Source organism: Equus przewalskii, chromosome 29 (assembly GCF_037783145.1).
Source record: "Equus przewalskii isolate Varuska chromosome 29, EquPr2, whole genome shotgun sequence".
Classification (NCBI taxonomy): domain Eukaryota; kingdom Metazoa; phylum Chordata; class Mammalia; order Perissodactyla; family Equidae; genus Equus; species Equus przewalskii.
This window is the reverse complement of record NC_091859.1, coordinates 3,495,123-3,513,730: the sequence shown is the minus strand read 5'-3', so window position 1 is coordinate 3,513,730 and position 18,608 is coordinate 3,495,123. Positions and strand designations below refer to the sequence as shown.

The 18,608-nt window shown below is 37.1% G+C and overlaps 1 long non-coding RNA gene across 1 annotated transcript; it reads left to right on the top strand.

Annotated features, from left to right (window-relative positions):
• The first annotated feature begins 3,624 nt into the window (after positions 1-3,624).
• Positions 3,625-16,857, top strand: LOC139080217 (uncharacterized). The gene is made up of 3 exons (XR_011534535.1): positions 3,625-3,905; positions 5,480-5,616; positions 16,052-16,857. It is a non-coding gene; the product is annotated as an uncharacterized lncRNA (long non-coding RNA).
• Positions 16,858-18,608: the final 1,751 nt, after the last annotated feature.

The following is an 18,608-nucleotide window of genomic DNA, read 5'->3' as shown; positions in this document are numbered from 1 at the left end:
CTGTCCCCAAGCATGTCCACTGGAAGTCTGGGTGCCCTCTGCACTGACCTGTGTGCCGGAGAGCGTGGGCCCAGCAGCATTTTGTGGTCTGGTGCCGTGCCGGGGAATCTGCCCTCCAGGAGCTTCCCTTTGTTCTGGATTCTGGGCGGAGTCTTCCAGCTAATGGCTAGTGGAGGCCTTCCCTGCCCGTGGGTGCGGGACCCTGGGGATTCCCCCTGGGCTTAGGTGTAATCGTGGGGGGCTTGAGTAGGGCTGTTGTCACCTGTTTCCACTGTCGCTCCACTGGTGAGTGCACTCTCCCGCCCTTGGTGTGTGACGATGCTATGGGGGAGTCCGCTGGAAGAGAGCCTCCTGCAGGAACTAGGCTGTCCGGGGGTTGGGGGTTGGGGGTCGGAGAGTTTTCACCTATTTCCACCTCCTCCCGGGGGGAAGTCCGTCCACCTTCCAATGTATAGTAGCAGGAGAGTCTTAGGCATCTTGAGGTGCTATCTAGATATCCTTTGTTAATCGGTGAATGTCCAATTAGTTGTAGATTTGACGGGGGAAAGACAAAGAAGACCACTCACTCCGCCATCTTGGTCCCACATATTAGCACACTCTTATTGCAAGTGTCCTCTTAATTGGGTATGTACCCAGTGTAGCTGGTTGCTAGGCTCAGGGGCGTACAGTTGTGATAGGCCTGAGGCCAACAAGGCTGATGTCAGTTCTCTTAGGAGTGCAGCTGAGTAGGGCTAGCCCTTGGTATGGAGGCACTTAGTTGTTTCAGGCTTTGAAAGGTGGGGCTGATCCTTTTTATGGCTATTTGTGAAACACAAGTCTTCTGCCGCTGATAAGCCTCACCCCCCCTCTGGACCACATGCACAGTCAGCACAGTCCTGGTCCATGCACACTTCTCAACCCCCTGGATCATACCTCACCGCCACACTGCAGAGGCCCCCACCTCTGCCCCAATGCCCCACACAGTTCACCAGGTCCTCACACAAGCCCTGCCCCACAGAGGCAGACACCTTTGCCTGCCTGTAGAGGATCAAGGCACTCAGTCAATGCAGGCTGAAAAGTAGCCTGAGGGCTTGGTGATAGGTGGGCCCAGTCCCTAGGGCGGGTTGCCTGCCCTGGCTAAACTGGATTAAATCTGTGCTCTAGTGGGTGTGGCAGACCCCTGGGCTAACAGCTCAAGGGACGCACCTCAATGGCCCCCACCTGTGTCCGTATCAGCACGCCTGGACCAGCTCAGAACAACGGCCCACACCAATGTCTCAGTCTCCGGAGAGGATCCTCCTCTCACCAAGATGCCCTCAGCCCCCACTAGGTGAGTCTCGTTTCACCAAAGGACAGTGAGCCTTCTCCCTGGTGATTTTAGGTTGCTGCAAGGAGTGAGTTTGTGCTTGGGCCCTTTAAGACCTGGATCTTTTTGGCTTTCCACCAATAGCTTTTCTGGGGTGTCCTCGCTGCAGTTTATAGCCAGCAAAGCCAGACAGTAAGAACCCCTCTCAGTTGGGCTGAGTCCAAAGGATGGTTATAGCAGTATTGCCCCCGCTCCGGACCTCACTCCTCCAGGGAGGGCTCGTATCTTAGGGTGGCTCCCACCTGGCCAGCTGAGAAGCTCCGCTGCTCCCAAAGGTGGCTTTTTTCCTCTCTGGCCGGAGTTACTGCCTCTTCTGCTTTCGTCAGGACTGACCCTTGTCGTGGGGGTTCTTTTTATCCAGTTTTCAGTTTTCAATCCAGGGTGATTCTTCCTAAAATTGTTGTAACCTGGTTGTGTTCGTGGGAGGAGGCGAGTTCAACGTCTGCTCACAGCGCCATCTTGATGAGAACCTTCTGGTCATGGGCCACCTTCAAACTATATTTTTTACCTTTTAATATTTCTAGTAATTTTTTCCTTGATGGTTAGGCATGAAGTACTGGGTAAAAGGAACTGCTGTAAATAGGCCTTTAGTAATGTGGTGAGGTGTGAGGGGAGGAGAAGTGTTCTACAGTCCTACGATTAGGTGTCGGTCTTTCAGTGAGCCTGTTACTCTGGATTGTGAAAGCCTCACATGCTTCACAGTCCCACCCACTTAGGTGGAACAGGATGGCTAGAGTTGGCTGGAGTTGTGTAGTTTCCTTCTCTCAATTAGGCTCTGATAAAATCCTAGCAGGTGAGGCTCTGATTAAATATTTTTTCCTGAGAGTAAATCTTGTTAAGATGAACATAATGCTATGGTGTATTTCAAAATGGTTCCTTTTACCTTCTCGCTGCTGGAAGCATGAGGCGATGCTTCTCCAATACTCACTGTGAGAAGCTGGTAGAGCTCTGGGAAGCAAAACTCACAAAAGTGTGTAGCCCCCTAGTAACTGATCTCATTGGAGTCTTTAACTGTCAGAGTTCTCCACCTTGAACCTCCAGTGATTTGTCAGTTACAGTTCAGGTTTTCCTACCGCAGCACTTGTTACTGCACAGGTTGCTGCCCATGGATTTCTGCTTTAGTACGTTGTGATTCTTTGTATTGTCCTATTGGTCTCTCCATTTTGGGGATGTGGGTTGTCTTGTGACCTCATTACTGTTATGGATCTAAGAAGAATTGTTGATTTTTTTTTAGTTTTGTTCAGCTTTTTACTTGTTGTTAGGATGGAGTGGCAACCACCAAGTTTCTTACATGTTGGAGAATCCAGAATCCTGTTTGTTTGTTTTTTAGAAATGTGTGCATCTATCAGTACTGTAAATCACAAATGCATGGAAAGAACTTATTGCTTTTATTAGAATTTATTCATTCTCTAGTTAACATTTCTCTTGGGAAACATGGATATATTAAATGTTAATTTTTTTCTTCCCGACTTCATGTTTCAATATATGAAATATATTAAATCACCTAATCTGTGAACATTTGGGGTTATCAGTTATTAAGGAGCAAATTTTTCTTGCTTAAAATGAAGTGAATCCCATCTCTTGTACTGGGAAAATAAACAATTACCCAGATGGAAACGTTTATGCATTTGAAGCATTTTTTTTAACTTTCAGTTTATAAAACCAAAATGTATATACTAAGATAAATTCACACATTATCACAGCCTCTAAGTTTAAACCACTTCTTTTGTTACCTTAAAGTCAGGTCAACTCAACACAATTCACATATCAATGATTTAGTACTTACCTAATGACATTATAAGTAAAATTCTAATATAAATAAATTGAATCGCTACTTCTAATCCTTTGAAAATAGGACAAAGAAAATTGAAGAGCAAGCCAGTATTCAAATAAATAAATTATAAAGTGTACTGAATCATCACTAAAAGATCCCTTCTTCTGATATGAGGCACACCACAGCACATGTGTTTAAACAGGAAGCTCATACTACTCTTTGAGAGAGAGAATCCTTGAGACAGAGGCAACACAATGAAGACTGGGGGATGCTGAGAAAGTGGGAGATGTCACAGGATACCATCCTATGTACATATGGTCATGATCTCTTCATTGTTCTTTTCCATTGGGCAGAAAGTTCTCTGAGAGTTTCTTGATCTCTAAAATCTATGTTAAAGTTAGGCCACAATTTGATGTCTCTCAGAAGATGGTTTGGGAATTGCATTTTAGGGAAAATGCTTATGATCCTTTAACTCATGTTTCAATCCTCCCTCTTCTTTCCCAAGGAAAACCCATGTTGGAAGAATACTCCTAGGATTCCCAATGGGATAAGGAGTGACCACTGATGCCGAGAGCCTGGAAGTCATTGATTTGGTGCTAATGTGGTCTGCCCTTCTTTGCCTTGGAGCTGCCTTCTGTCGTCTGACAAGTGATCTATGTTCTCTTCAGTGATATTTTCATATCACAAGTACAAGGCTTCCTCAATCCTCATCCATCTGAGTAAAGACTTGATAGTATCTGGCTAACCTTTCTCCACCTGGGTTGAGAAATTTTACTCAGTGAAAAGGTAACATTAAAAAAAAAATGCATTTTGGCTTTGAGTAAATGCCACAATCACTCATCCAACTTTACTAATAATAAAATAAATACTTAAAAAAAATTCCTACTAGTACCCTCTGTCTATTCCAATTGGTTCAGGAACTGAAAAGGAAGACAGGTGGGTAATTAGGTACCCCTCCCAAAAATGTTAAAAATCTTAACAAGTCAGCAAATGAAACTTATTAGAAGAAGTCTACATGAAATTTATAGATATGTCATAATATTTTTATATTAAAAGAGTAAAAAGTACCACTCATTTCCATCTTTTAAAAACTATGCTAACGATAAGTGCTAAATTGAATCTTTTAAGTTTTCTGATTCACTTATACTGTGTTCATACACAAAGGTCAATAAGAAATATTAAGGAATAATTATGGGCTTACATTTAATTTAAGAAAATCTTAATTTTAAATAAAATGTGCTTTGATTATTGGGCCAACACTATAAAGCTTTTTTTGTATGCCAGAAAATAGTATGATGCAAAACCTAGTGGGTCTGACAAAGGTTGAGTGCTACAAGCAAGAGTGGGGTTTGGGGAAGCCTTGGAAGGAGGTTCCGTAGAAATCCTTTTTGTTACGTGGAGTAGTGGTATTCAAGGTCAGCTGCACTCTAAGCAAGAGGACACTATAACCAAGCCAGCAGCGTTTGAGCTGGTGACGTGAATAACAGCAGTGTCTGAATGAATCTGTCTGAATCATAAAGGGATTACCTTTAAAAGGAGTAAGATCTTCTGTAGTGTTAGCATTAGGGAAGAGTATAATCCACATGTGTGAAACTTCAAATGCATTTTGAAGGCAACCTCTCTGTTATAATAAACATCAGAATTAGAAAGAATCACATAGAGTATGCTTCAAGTTAGAGTTTGATGTACCAAAAAGAAAAAAAAGACAAAAAAAGTTAACAGGGTTCTGCAGGTTATGCTCATTACTACCCAAGGCTAAGCACCATAGTGGGAACAATAAATCTGATATCTGAGAGGAGGATTATATCAGCAACCAAATAGGATGCATCCTCATACTATGAAAAGAAGCTCTCAATGAATATTTAGATAAATAAAAATGAAATGAGGCAGATCCAAGAAAAACACACTATTTTTTACACTATTTGAGAATCTAGTACTGTGGCTGGAGTAGGTTTCATAATGCAAATTTAGTAAACACATAAATACATAAATGCTCATAAACAATAAAGGAACACATATCTAAAAGGAGCAGAGGTTGAAGACGTTGCTAAAAAGTATTGTTCTTAGGAAATCGAATACTTTTGAAAAATTATTGACATAATTTAATAAAATGAAGATTTAATAAAATGACACAAGCTGAGATAATAAGAAGCAAGGCTTAGATGAATTAGGAATTCCTTGATAGGCATTCAAAATATAAAAAAGATGAATAAGATAAAGGAGGAGCTTATTAGAATTAAGATTACAAGGAAACAATAAAAAATGCATTAGAAGTAGTTTATCTATTCTGAATAGTAATCTAAGGTCTCTGACCTTTCTTAATGTTCTTACCTTTCTCTTCATTCCCTACAATAAAAAAGGAATTACTACGGCAAAGTTGAGAACATTAATGGGACCCTCTTTCTAGTGGCGAGTCACTGAAGATTTGGATCTTCTCTTCTACTTTTTCAATTGGTGTCTTCAGACTAACAATAGAAAGGGATGGCTTCTGCACAAGGTAAGGCCTGGCCATCATTCTCTCTCTTCATTTTCTTCTCTCATGTGACATCCGCAGCAGCACTTAAGTGGGTTAGCTCTGCTCTAGGTTTGAAAGAAAAACACAACTGTTCATAGTCTTTATGATTATGATGGGCATGTTGGACAATCATTTTCCCCAAATCCTAAAAAGATTTTAGATTTTATTTGGGTATTGAGCGTAGGGAAAGTGAAACAGACAGCACAGTTCTCAGAGCCTCTTTTTGCCTTATATTCTTTCAACTAGCGTAGAATAAAGAAATGCTATATTTCTCTATCTGCATGTAGATACATGACAGATGATAGGTGATAGATAGATAGATAGATATCTTAGAAATCACTTAAATAAGATAGTTTGGTCCTACCTGGAACAACAATTAGGTATTCTTCAGTTTAGTAGCCCAAGAAATACTCTGATTTCATTTCCATCAAGCAAGAGTGACAAGAAGAATGACTAGGGAAAAAGCTTTGCTGTGTATGAGAATTTGGGGAAACTCTCCAAGTGTACAGAGGAACTGGACAAAGACATAATAAAATGCGGATAGAGATGACAGCTATAGAAGGTAAAGGATAGTATATGGAGAAATTGCCTATAATACTACAGAAAGACGAAAGAACAAATAAAATTTAAAAATCAATAGTACAATGGAAAAATGTTCTAGAGTTCGAGACTTAAAATTTATAAGTAAAGTAATGCTCACAGTGTACCATGGAAAAAGAATAAAGGATTCAAACCTAGAGACCCAAACATTTAGGATTTCAATAGTATTTTTTAAACTTTGTAAAGACCTTGGCAGGGAAAAGTTGTTAACCACAAATGATTTAAAGGAAAAGTAGTGAGTCCTTAGACTTTTCCTCCACAACAATAAATTCAGAGAACAATATATTGATATCTCATAAGGAGGTCATAAGGAGTCCCATGGCTGTATCCAGGACATAGACAGGCTTCGTTTAGCTCACACAACACTCTTCATATTGGGTATTTCACTTTAAAATTTTGTAGTCTGGTTTCTCCTAAATAATATTAAGATTTGGTGAAGATGGTCCCACATTTCCTCAAGGCAGCAATGAGCTACGGCTGTGTTGCCTGCGTCACATTCCTGGTTCTTCCAACTTTTTTTCCAACACTGAGAGAAATTATCAGTTGGCATTTGACATAGGATTTGCATTACTTTTCTTAAATAAAGAGATTTCTTTCCACTTATGGCTCTATCAACAGTGCAAAAATGAAAGAGAAACAAAGACTACACACTTTAAGAGAAAATGTTTCCATGTGGAGTCTCTGGTTTTTACAATGCAGATTGATATTCACTTTATCCATGATAAAAGAATCCCCCAAACTTGTTTTATGGTTTTACCTAATCTCCTTGTCTTTTCTGGGTATCTGAGGTTTGAAACTCATTTGGGGATTTGAAATGAAAGTTTGGTGCCTAATTGTTCTGCATTTTGGATAGCATTTTCTCAGAGAAATAGATTTTTCTAAGATACGCCACAGTTCACAGCTTACAAAACTCAAGTACCATCTCTTGGTGTAACAAACAAGCAGGCACGCAAACTAGTGGGAGCTTAAGGCTCACCAAACAATGAGTCTAAATAAAATTTTATTTCCTAACGTTGGATTTTCCCCCCAAATAAATATATTTTTATGTAGGAAATAAAATATATTTTGTAGAAAAATAGAAAACAAACTATACAACAAAGTTACATACCAACGTAAACAAGAAGCAAGATGAGAGGTTATGAGCACACATATTATTTGTTTTATAATTGCTTCTTGAACCATATTTATGATGCTTGCTGGAGTGTAACTACTCTGTCTTCCTCGTTCCACCTCTCTGAGTTCTCTTTCAGGTACCTCTTGTGTTATTACCAGGGTTCATAGCTGTCTTTGGCTAGGAAGAACAAGGAGAAACAAGTCTATACCATCTTCTCTGGACTGTTAGTCTCACAGAATACTCTTTGAAAATGAATTTACTTAAAATTCTCCAAGGAGAAAGTAGTGAAGACCCAAATGCTTTTAATAAATAATAAATAATGTAATACAATAAGAGTGTTTGCATTTGCTGTGAAAACATTTTAAGGTGGCTTGGATGACACTGTTTGGTAAAAGACCAACTGGTAATGTGTCAGTTATTCTCAAGGATAACAAATGTGAGACCTTTAAAACAGATGTACCTGAACATGTTTTTCTTTAAGATCCATCATTCCAAAATGTTCTTGAGAATTGTGGATACAGAAATAAAGCTTGGAACAGAGGTTGGAAGATTGGAACTTATCGAGAATCAAGAACAATTAATGACTTGACTTTGACCTCATTTGCAAGTAATGGGGTGATAAGTTACAATATAAGTGATTTCACATCAGCTGTCATAATATATTCTATCCCTACAGTCTGCTGTATTTATATAGGGAGATGGAATTTTCCCCAAAATGAATTTTCTACTATGCACTTTGCTTATTCTAAATGAAACAAAATAATATGTCATCAAGGAGATGTCTCCCCTACCCCATAGGCAATGATCTTTCTCTTCCAGAAGGAGAAGAAAATGGAATTAAAATCATTATTTGGCCCTCTGATATTGTTAACTATAAAAATTATGTTTATTATTACAAAGTCAGTTTCTTGGTGAAAAATATCCAATGGCCTGACATTGCCTAGGGAATTCTATACTATTTAGTTATCCATCTATTTATAGGGCAGCCTTATTCTATAAAGAATCACTATACAAAATGGCAAGATAGATAGGTAAGGAGATAGAGAGATAGATTAGATAGATAGATAGATAGATAGATAGATAGATAGATAGATAGATACATAAATGATAGATAGAATTTATTGTCTCTGATCAGAGGAAACATAAAGATATGAAAGTGATAAATCAGAGGTTAAGATTGATAAAAGTGATGCATGGCAAATGGCTGCACAGCTGCCACTTGGGATTCTCATTGAGAGAGCCTCATAAAGAAGACATTCTGTATAATATAACAAAAATTGGATTTGACAGTGTTCTCAAAATGAAACACAATGGTGAATTTTATATAAACCTTCTTATAATGTTTCTCAGAATATGATAAAGTGGATGGTATAAGGTCAAAATATAAATGAGTCAAAGTATTTCATCTACTTCTAATATCTTAATATCTACAGCAGAGGGAGCTCACAGTGTATTCTTTTGAGATTTGCTAAGTTACGTACTTTTACTTCCCTTGTTCAGTGGAGGGGTTGCAAAACTAAAAGGTCTAATTTTTACAAGGGAATTTTCATAAATATGTAATATAAGATATAATTTATCTACTATGCCATAGCAATAAAACATACACAAAAATAAATTTGATAACTTTACTGCATATGCATTTATTAAATTCAGTTTTAGACTTTAAACTTGAACTGCTTCCAAGTGATATCATTATTCTAGATTTCTGTGCCTTGCTCAGACCTTTTTCCTGAACTCCAGACTTTGATATCTATTCAGCATCTCCCCGAGTCCAAAAGTAATCTTCTCCCACTGCAATCCTGCCTTTCCACAGTCTTCCCCATCTTTGTTAGGGGCAACACCATCCTTACAGTTGCACAGGCCAGAAGCCATGAAGTCATCATGATTTACCTCTTTCTCATAAATCTTAGGTCTAACCCATCACATAATTCTGTTGGTTACTCTTTCAAAATATTTTCGGAATCCAACCACTTCTCAACACCCCTATGCTACCACCTGTCTCATCTCTCATTTAGATTACTGCAAGAGCCTACTAAATAACACCCTGACTTTTTACTTTGGAAACCACTTCCCTATTCTATTCTCAACACAGCAGCAATAATAATCTTTTTAAATTAATAGGTATGTCATGTCATTCCTTTCTTCAAAACCTTGTAATAGGTACTTATTTTACTGAGAATAAAAGCCCAAATCTTTGTAATTTTTCTAATCTAATCTAAGCTTTCTGTGATTTCTCTCCTCCTCCCTAGTTGCCTCTCTGACCATATCACCTGCTACTCTCCTTTGCTAGCTACAAGGCTGCTACTCAGCCTTTTCACTTTTCATCCAGGTGTGCTCCTAATTTAGGGTCTTTGAACCGACACTTCCTTTCTCTAACAAGCCTTTCTCCCAAAGATCTGCATGACCAACTCTATTAACTTTTTTGTTCTTCACTAAAACATCATCTCTCAGTGAGCTGGGCCTTCAGCAACTCGTATAAAATCACAATCCACTTTCCTCTGTCATCTCAATCTCTCTTATCCCATTGTACTGTTTTTTGCATAGTTCATACTATCTTTTAATACACTTTATAGTTTTTTTATGCCTTACATTTAGTCTCCCTTCTAAAATGTAAGTGACAAAGGACAAGGACTTTTAAAATCCCTGATGTAGTTTGGACACATAGAGCAATTCCTTACACATAATAGGTGATAAAAAATATGTTGGTTGAATAAGTATATAAATGATAAACATTAATTTTGATTATTTTTATGGTATATGTGCTGCTGTCTATTTTCAGTACCGTGCTATAGTAGCCATTCCTTTTATCCGATACACCAAGGTTAGGACTTCAAAAACAATCTTGGTGAGAATTATCAATTTTATATATATATTTGTATGTATGTCTAATAAAACATGGTAGGCATTCAATAAATGGAAACTGATTTATAGTGTAATGTACTTTGAACAGAAGGGTGCCAAAACTTTGTAATAATTTTCAGTAAAGAAATACAGTGTTACTTTCTCACGTAAAAGATTTTATGATAGGGGCTGACCCCATGGCATCGTGGTTAAGTTCACGTGCTCTGCTTCAACAGCCTGGGGTTCACCAGTTTGGATTCCAGGTGCGGACCTACGCATCACTTAACAAGCCATGCTGTGGCAGGCATCCACATATAAAATGGAGGAAGATGGGCACAGATGTTAGCTCGGGGCCAACCTTCCTCAGCAAAAAAGCTGAGGGCTAATCTTCTTCCACCAAAAAATATTATGATAAAATAATTAGTTCAAATCTCAATATAGCCTTTCTTCCAATTTATTTAAAATAATGATAATGTATTATGTAAACAAGATGAGTCTGTGGTATTTAAGCTGGTATTTTGGACTAGTAAGTATGTGTTTGCCTACCATAACAGAAAAATCATAAGTCATAACTATGTGGTTGGCTTAAGGAACATATAAGTTAAAGCATTGTTTTTATCAGCTTTATAGGCTATAATAAAAATATGATTAAATCTGCTCATTATTCAAAATGATTGAATAGCTCTCCTCCACTGTCTAAAGAACAAAATCAAAAGCTTTTGCATGGCTTCTATCAAACTACAACTTGTTTCTTTCTGAATCACACTAGGCTATTTATCCAAAGAACATGAAAACACTAATTTGAAAAGATATTTGTGACCCTATGTTCATTGCAGCATTATTTACAATAGCCCAGACTTGAAAACAACCTATTTACCCATCAACGGATGAATGGATGAAGAAGATGTGATAACTATACACCAAACATGCTCAAACTCAGGAACATTGGAATATGCTACTGTTCCTTTTTTTGAAATATTCCTGAGGGCAAACTCCGTCAGCTGTACATCAAAATCTGTTCTCCCTATCTCCAGATCCTTCAGCTCCCATTGCAGTTAGGTATGACACAACAAAGTGCTCTCTAGCTTCTGTGAGCTGAGAAGGATAAGGATAAGAAAAGAAAAGGATGCTGCTTCTAGGTGTGGCCTACGGAATTGCCCACAGGCACCCCTCCATGTGCTTCCCCTTTAGTTGATGAAGTATTATGCCTACGGGGATCTGGGGAGACACGTGTTAAAAATCCAAGCAATTATCAGCCTGGCCCAAATGTGTGTGCAGAGACTGCTCCGCTCTATAAAAATCTACCCTAGACGCCTGCATATGAAAGAAAGAAACTGTTTGTTCTTAATCACTGAATGGACGGGGCTGCTATTTGTTAAGGATTTTTAGCCTATCCTAACACAGGGCTAATAAATACCAAATACTTACAACTTTTTTTATTGAAGTAACAAGAGAAATACCATATAATTTCATTCATACGTGGAAGATAAAAACAAAAAAACAAAACTTACAACTATCGAATAGATTCCTTCTGTAACTTTTAACCCACTCACAAAGCAGAACTGGATCCTTTGTCCCTCTGAAATATCTGAATTTATTCCCCAGAGAAATTAAGACATTCAATGGTAAATATTTGTTTGTATATTTGTCTTCCTTTTACAATGCAAATTTTAAAGGACAAGGATTGAACTCTTTCTATCTTTGAGTCTCAGTTACCGGGTATCTAGAACATGCTGAGTCCTGAAGAAATAATTATTGCTTTATTAAATTAATACATGAGCGAAAGAACCCATGGCCTTAGAAATAATGCATATGTAATTCAGCTCAGGAACCCTTCCTTTATTAAAATATTAGGTACTCGAATCTTTAACAATTACAAAGTGATTCTCTTTTAGTCTCTTTTTCCTGCCTCACTCTTCTGTCTCTAGCCACACTGACATGTGAACTTGTTTCAGCGACATGAATGGTCAAGAGGCAATGTTAACCTTTTAGAGGCAAGGTGTCACCATTACTGTGGGGAAAAAATCTGAGCAAAAGAAAACAAAACTAAAACAGATCATTCAACCAACCAACCAACCATCGCCACAAACAACGAAACAGAAAGCCTACATTAATATGTCTGGGTGAAAACTATGTGTTAGAATTCAGATGGTCACATTGCAGAATATGAAGGATTTCCAGAAGTTCATCTTGTCAAATGAAGGTTACATTTTAAAGAAATTCATCATTTCATATTGAACACAAAAGAATGTAGTAGAATATAAACTATAATAAAAGTTGTTTCATTCAAATGGCCAATTGTCTCCTTGAATTGCGGGGACGATGCTTTCCATTTACACTAGAAGTGCACATCGGTCAGTGCCGTAAGGACACTGCCTTCAAAAGGTCATGGTTACTGTGTACACGGAAACCTTAATAAAATTGCATTACTCATTCACTGGTGGGGGTTAATTAGTTAAATCTTCAGCGCTGCTTAGTAATTTTCATACACATCACACAGTTCAAGTGCACACAATACAAAGCAATTACACAGCAGTAGAAATTTGACAAAGAAAAAAGGTAGATCAAATTGGATGATGCCCACCTCTTTCTTCTAAAAAGAATACAACTTTGGCTCAAAACATAACTCGTGCCTATTAAATTACTCTATATTGGAAAACAAAGTATCAGAAGAGCAAAGAGAAAGGATGATATATCAAGAGCAGAGCTAGCAATTAAACACACTGAGGGGCCGGCCCGGTGGCTCAGTGGTTAAGTGCACACATTCTGCTTCCGTGGCCCAGGGTTCGCTGGTTTGGATCCCGGGTGCAGACATGGCACTGCTTGTCAAGCCATGCTGTGGCAGGCATCCCACATATAAAGTAGAGGAAGATGGGCATGGATGCTAGCTCCGGGCCAGGCTTCCTCAGCAAAAAGAGGAGGACTGGCAGTGGTTAGCTCGGGGCTAATCTTCCTCACAAAAGTAAATAAATAAATAAAAATTTAAAAAAATAAAATAAACACACTGCAGAACAGCCACTACGGAGTTAGATGGTCCAGAATTGTAAATCACAGAAAAATTGTATCAAAACAGAAGAACTACAAGGCCATAGAAATATGGAGTAAGGCGTTAAGTTGGGAAACAATTTGATTATTTTTTTCTGTCCTATGCTTTGAAATTTGAAAGCTTTTTTTTTTTTAAATCTGCACTAACTCTTTTGAATAATTGTGCAATATTTTTAAATTATTTATTTTCAAAAGTCATCTCTTATGTTTAGAGTTCCAACAATCTAGGTCATTTCATATCAAGGGATAACACAATTCAAAATTAGACATATTTTCATTATCACTCTATTTCCTGCTTTTACAAATGCCTGTTTTTCCTGGCTGCTTCAAACATTCCATTAGAATTCATTATTTCGACAGAAAGGCACTCCTTCAGTTTGTTTATTATGAAGGGGCATATTTATAGATGCACCTCTATTAGAAGGTATGTTTTCTATGAAATTTATATTTGAAAGAATTGTTTTATAAATTTGTAGGACCATTGTATATGTATAATTTTAAATTTGCATGCAAACAAACCAATTGATTTAAGCAAAACTAGGAAAGGGGTTACCTCCATTCAGAGACTGATCAATAGGAACTCTGTCTTATACAAGTGGAGCCCTATAAACTTTATTTCATCCATTAACAACATGTTCTATATTCCCTTTAACTTCTGATTTAAAAAAAAGACAATTTGACAGGAAAAACGAGGACTGATAACATGTGCGATCACTTTGTTTTGTAGTAGGGTATTCACAGAAACATAAGACAAGATCCCTTCATTCTATGGTTTAAGGGAAATTAAAACAAATGTTATAATATGGATATATGATGAAACACATGTAAGGAAAGTTCATTGGTTGAACAGAACGAGAACACATTATTCTCTCCCAAGAAAAATTGAGAGTGCATTGAAAGACAAGTAAGATGTCAAGGGCATCTGAGGGGAAGCACAGGGAACAGTAATAACAAAGCAGTAAGTCAGGATCATTAATGTTAAATACTTTACCACAGCAAATGCAGAAACTGAGGATTTATACTGAAATATTATATTGGAAAGGCTGGGTGGAATTTTCTGGCCCCACTGAGTCCTCCCCTACACCATGCAGCTAACATCCCATAAATCATATCCCTAAGTTCATCTCCTCACACAAAAGTTTAAAGTTGGACTGGTTCATACAATGCTCTTCCAACTTGTTCCAGGTTCTCTCTGTCATCTAACCTATGTCATCTGAGATCAATTTATGACCTCATTTTGTACTGTGGAACTTACACTCCATGGATCTCCCCTCACATGGACCTCACACATTTGTCAAACAATATTTTACAAGCTTCACTCTCTTTTGAAAAACACTTCATGGAGCATCTGTGCCCTTTTCTCCCTGATCTCATTGCTTTTTATTTCCCTTTTCTCTCTGCGCTTCAAGTACATTGGCTGTTTGTTTTTGGTCTTTCATGACAGACGGGCTTTGTCCAAACTGAGGGCTTGCTTCTGCTCATTACTATATCCTCAGAGCATGGAATAATAAGTACATAACGTGCATATAATACATATTTGCTGACTGGGTTACCATAGTGACAAATAAACGGATATTCCTCCCACGGAAGGCTCAATCCCAATAATGTGGAAATCAAGTCTAACCAGGAGCCGTTTGGGGAAGGACCTTAATTGTATCCTGTAAGCAGTGGAGGATAAAATTTTATTCAGGCAGGTAGGATTTTAAGCTTCCAAAGGATACGCTACCCGATTCCTACACCCATCACTTCACTTTATTAAGTGCCATCATGAAAGGTTTGTCCCTTAATGCAGAATATTACCGATTTGACATCTTGACAAAGAATATAACCTAGAATTCTCTCGACCAATCTTTAGGAAAATCCTGGTTATAAGAAGTGTTATTTATAACTCTTACCTTACAACACGTGAAGTCTTCTGAATAGTCTAAATTTTGTAGTTGGGTCAAGCCATTGTATCAGGGGTCTATGACATTGGGTCGGAATGATTGGGCAGCAGATATTAAGAAAATTGGCAAATACTCATGAGACCTAAACAAAATAACTGCTGAGTATTTAAATAAAAAGATAACAATACAAATGGAATATGAATTTGAAGTTTAAGCAACATTAGATGGCTTAACAGTTTCTTCTGCTTAGAGTTGATAATAGATTAAGAATGTTAGCAAAACGCTAAGTGTGAAATACTTAATTCTTCTCGTAAAATTTAGAGATACTGTATAGCTCATTTTTTAAATGGAACCACTTACATATTCACTAATTAAAACCATGGAGAAATGATTCAAATCAAAAGAGAATGCCTTTAGTTTCTTTAAGAAGAATTGTGAACACATTGCCTTTTCAATAGAAGAGAAAATGTTTTGTTTAAAATTTAATTATTTAATGAATATAATTTTGTGAGCTTCATATCCAGCAGCTAAAGTGTAGAACGGCTGCTCAGTAGTTGCCAGTTGGCAAAGTGATTACAGACCTAAACTTAATTAGAATCATCAACAGAACTATGTACTAAAGATTTCCTATGTAGGTGGCAAGGTATAAGGCATTTTGAGAGTTTATATCAAATGGCTAAATACGGTAAAGCTCGGGAATTACAGTGTAAAGAATGATATGCACGTGGTTGTAAACACAAAAGATAATACATAAGACATTGTAATGGTAAAGCAATGACATATGAGGTTGTTTATGAGCAGTACCCACCTCTCTCTCTAGCGACAATTTTATGACATTTCTCATTTTAGAGCCTTAATAAAATAGTTGTCATTCTACAATTGCATCATATACTTACCTTCTCTTATATGAGTGTTTATTTGACTTTTTCAGGAGCTGACTGAGTGACCTCCTTGTGTCTCCTCTGTACATGCAAAACACACAGCCTCTGAAATCTGACGTGATGGCCTTTTGTCCTGTCTCTGCCACCTCATGCTTGTGGATCTTTGGGCAAAATCTTTAACCTTTCTTAGCCTTAGTTTTTCCTCTGACATGGGAAATAACAGGGAATGCATAGCATTGTCAAAAGTCGTACATGTAAAGCACCTAGTATAGTTTCAACCGCAGAGAAGACATTTTGCGTACCATAGCTGTTAATATTCTATAATCAATCACAAAACATCACAATGTATGATACCTGTTAATTTGTGTCTGTCTCTATTACCAGACTTCAATTTCTTTAAGAGCAAAGAACTTCATATGTTTTCTTTGTTATCTTTAGTTAGAACTTAGCAGAATATGTGGTATAATGGAAACAAGCAAGAAACGTTGTTGAATTAGTGAATGCAGGAGGATTGATGATATTCTCAAGTACTTATTTATAATCAGAAAATTAATTTAAGGCAAAAATATGTTAGAGAGCAATATACCATTAATTTCTAAGTCTGTGAATTAATATTTTTAATGGAGTTAGTCAATTAGACGTAATAGTAAAAAATTCCAAAGTAAGTCATTTGCGTTGGATAATATATATGCTTTGTTGCTTCTTTCCTCGTTGCCCTCAAGGTGTTAAATATAGTGGCAGACAGGAGGGACAGGAATCTTGCAAAATGATAGTTGTAACTAAGGCAACCATGTCATTTCTTTTTGTTTTTCTTTCTTTTCATTTTCTTTCAATCAATAAAAGCTTTCAAATGAAATGGAACATTGTGTTTATGCTAATTTTCCTTTCTGCTTGATTTTTTTCCAGGTGTGTTCCTGCTGTGTACATGGTAATTATTTTTATTTTTAAACAAAAGGGTACTCTTTTCAAGGAAACATTTAGGTCATTGCTTTATTAAAGTTTCTTAAAATTTGACACATAAAAGTAAATGGAAGTCATTATTAATAATAAAATTCCTAATATTTCATTAACACTGAAGTTTATTTTGTGAACTTTTGATATTTTGAAGCTAGTTTGCCAGAATATGAAAACATTTATTAGTAGACAATTCCATATGGAGATATGAAGTCTTCACAAAAATCCAGCTTAAAGGAGCAAGCACATAATGTAAAAATTGTAATTTTATATATAGTTAATGGAAAACAATGTACTCCTAGATGTTAATCATGTATTCTTGTTTAACAAGGAAAGGAAATAGCATTTCAACCCGTTAAATTTCCCTGAGTTACCTAATTAAAATTCTAATATTAACTCTATTAGCGTGTGAAGTAGTTTTATTTATCTTGGACTTTTAAAAGAAGTGACATTTGAATTCAAAAGCCTTGAAATAAAATTGATAATTATTTAGCTGTATGTAGTGAGATGAGTGGGTAATTAAAGACATTCCTGGCAGCGGACAGTACATATCAAATTCCAGAGGCATGAAAAACCATAATGCATTAGTAACACTTCAGGTGGGAATACAGAATATGTGGACAGGTAGGGGAAAGGACAAGAGGTGTCTCTTCGTTTTGCAGGAAAAGAATTAGGAAGCTAATAAAGAGTAGTTACAAGTTTGAACTTTGATGAGACCTAATGGAGCAGAGTTTAAGTTCTGTGCTTTGCTTGTGGCTGTATTTTCTGCACGTAGCACAGTGCCTGGAACATAATGGACATGAAATATTTTCTTCAGAAATATTTTATTGAATGTACATTGTTATTTGAATATCACAATGCTAATCTTAGAGCATGGTAAAGAATAGATTGGAAGAATGCAAGACTAGTATAGAAAGACAGGTTAGAAGAATCTTTCAAAAACCCAGAAAAAGAGGGTGAAATCCTCATCTAACAACACTGCCATGAGTTTGACGAGGGATGAAAAAGATGGGAGAGACATCTAGAGGATAGATACTGTAGGACTGGGTGAGACAAAGTTACAAAGTTTCTGATGTGGGAAACTCATGGATAGTGTTCTCTGAGACAAGAATTACAAAACAAGAAGGAGACAGAGAAAGGGTGTGGATAGGTAGAAGGGGCTAAGAGGATTCAACTTAGAACCATTGGAGATTTCCAAGTGAAAATGACAAGTCATTAGTAGGACCTGAAACTGAGCAGAGAGGTCTACAAAGTTTCCAGTCAGATTAGGAAGATGAGAAGAACACATATGAAAAATTAATGAACAAGGAAATAATGCCACCATTATAAAGTACATTTAACTAGATCAATTTCTGTTTGGAGAATTAAAAAATATGACAATTTATAATGAGATACTAATCAGCTATTCCAAAGAATAAGTACAAATGAAGTTGTAACCATAAAATCCAGTTTGAGCTGGTGTCATGATGAAGCCCTTATAGGGAGATTAAGCTTCAGTTTCCATCCTTATTTCAACTTTTATTTATTATTTTCTGGGAAAAATTAGCCCTGAGCTAACATCCACCACGAATTGTCCTCTTTTTGCTGAGGAAGATTGGCCCTGAGCTAACATCCATGCCCATCTTCCTCTATTTTATATGTGGGATGCCTGCC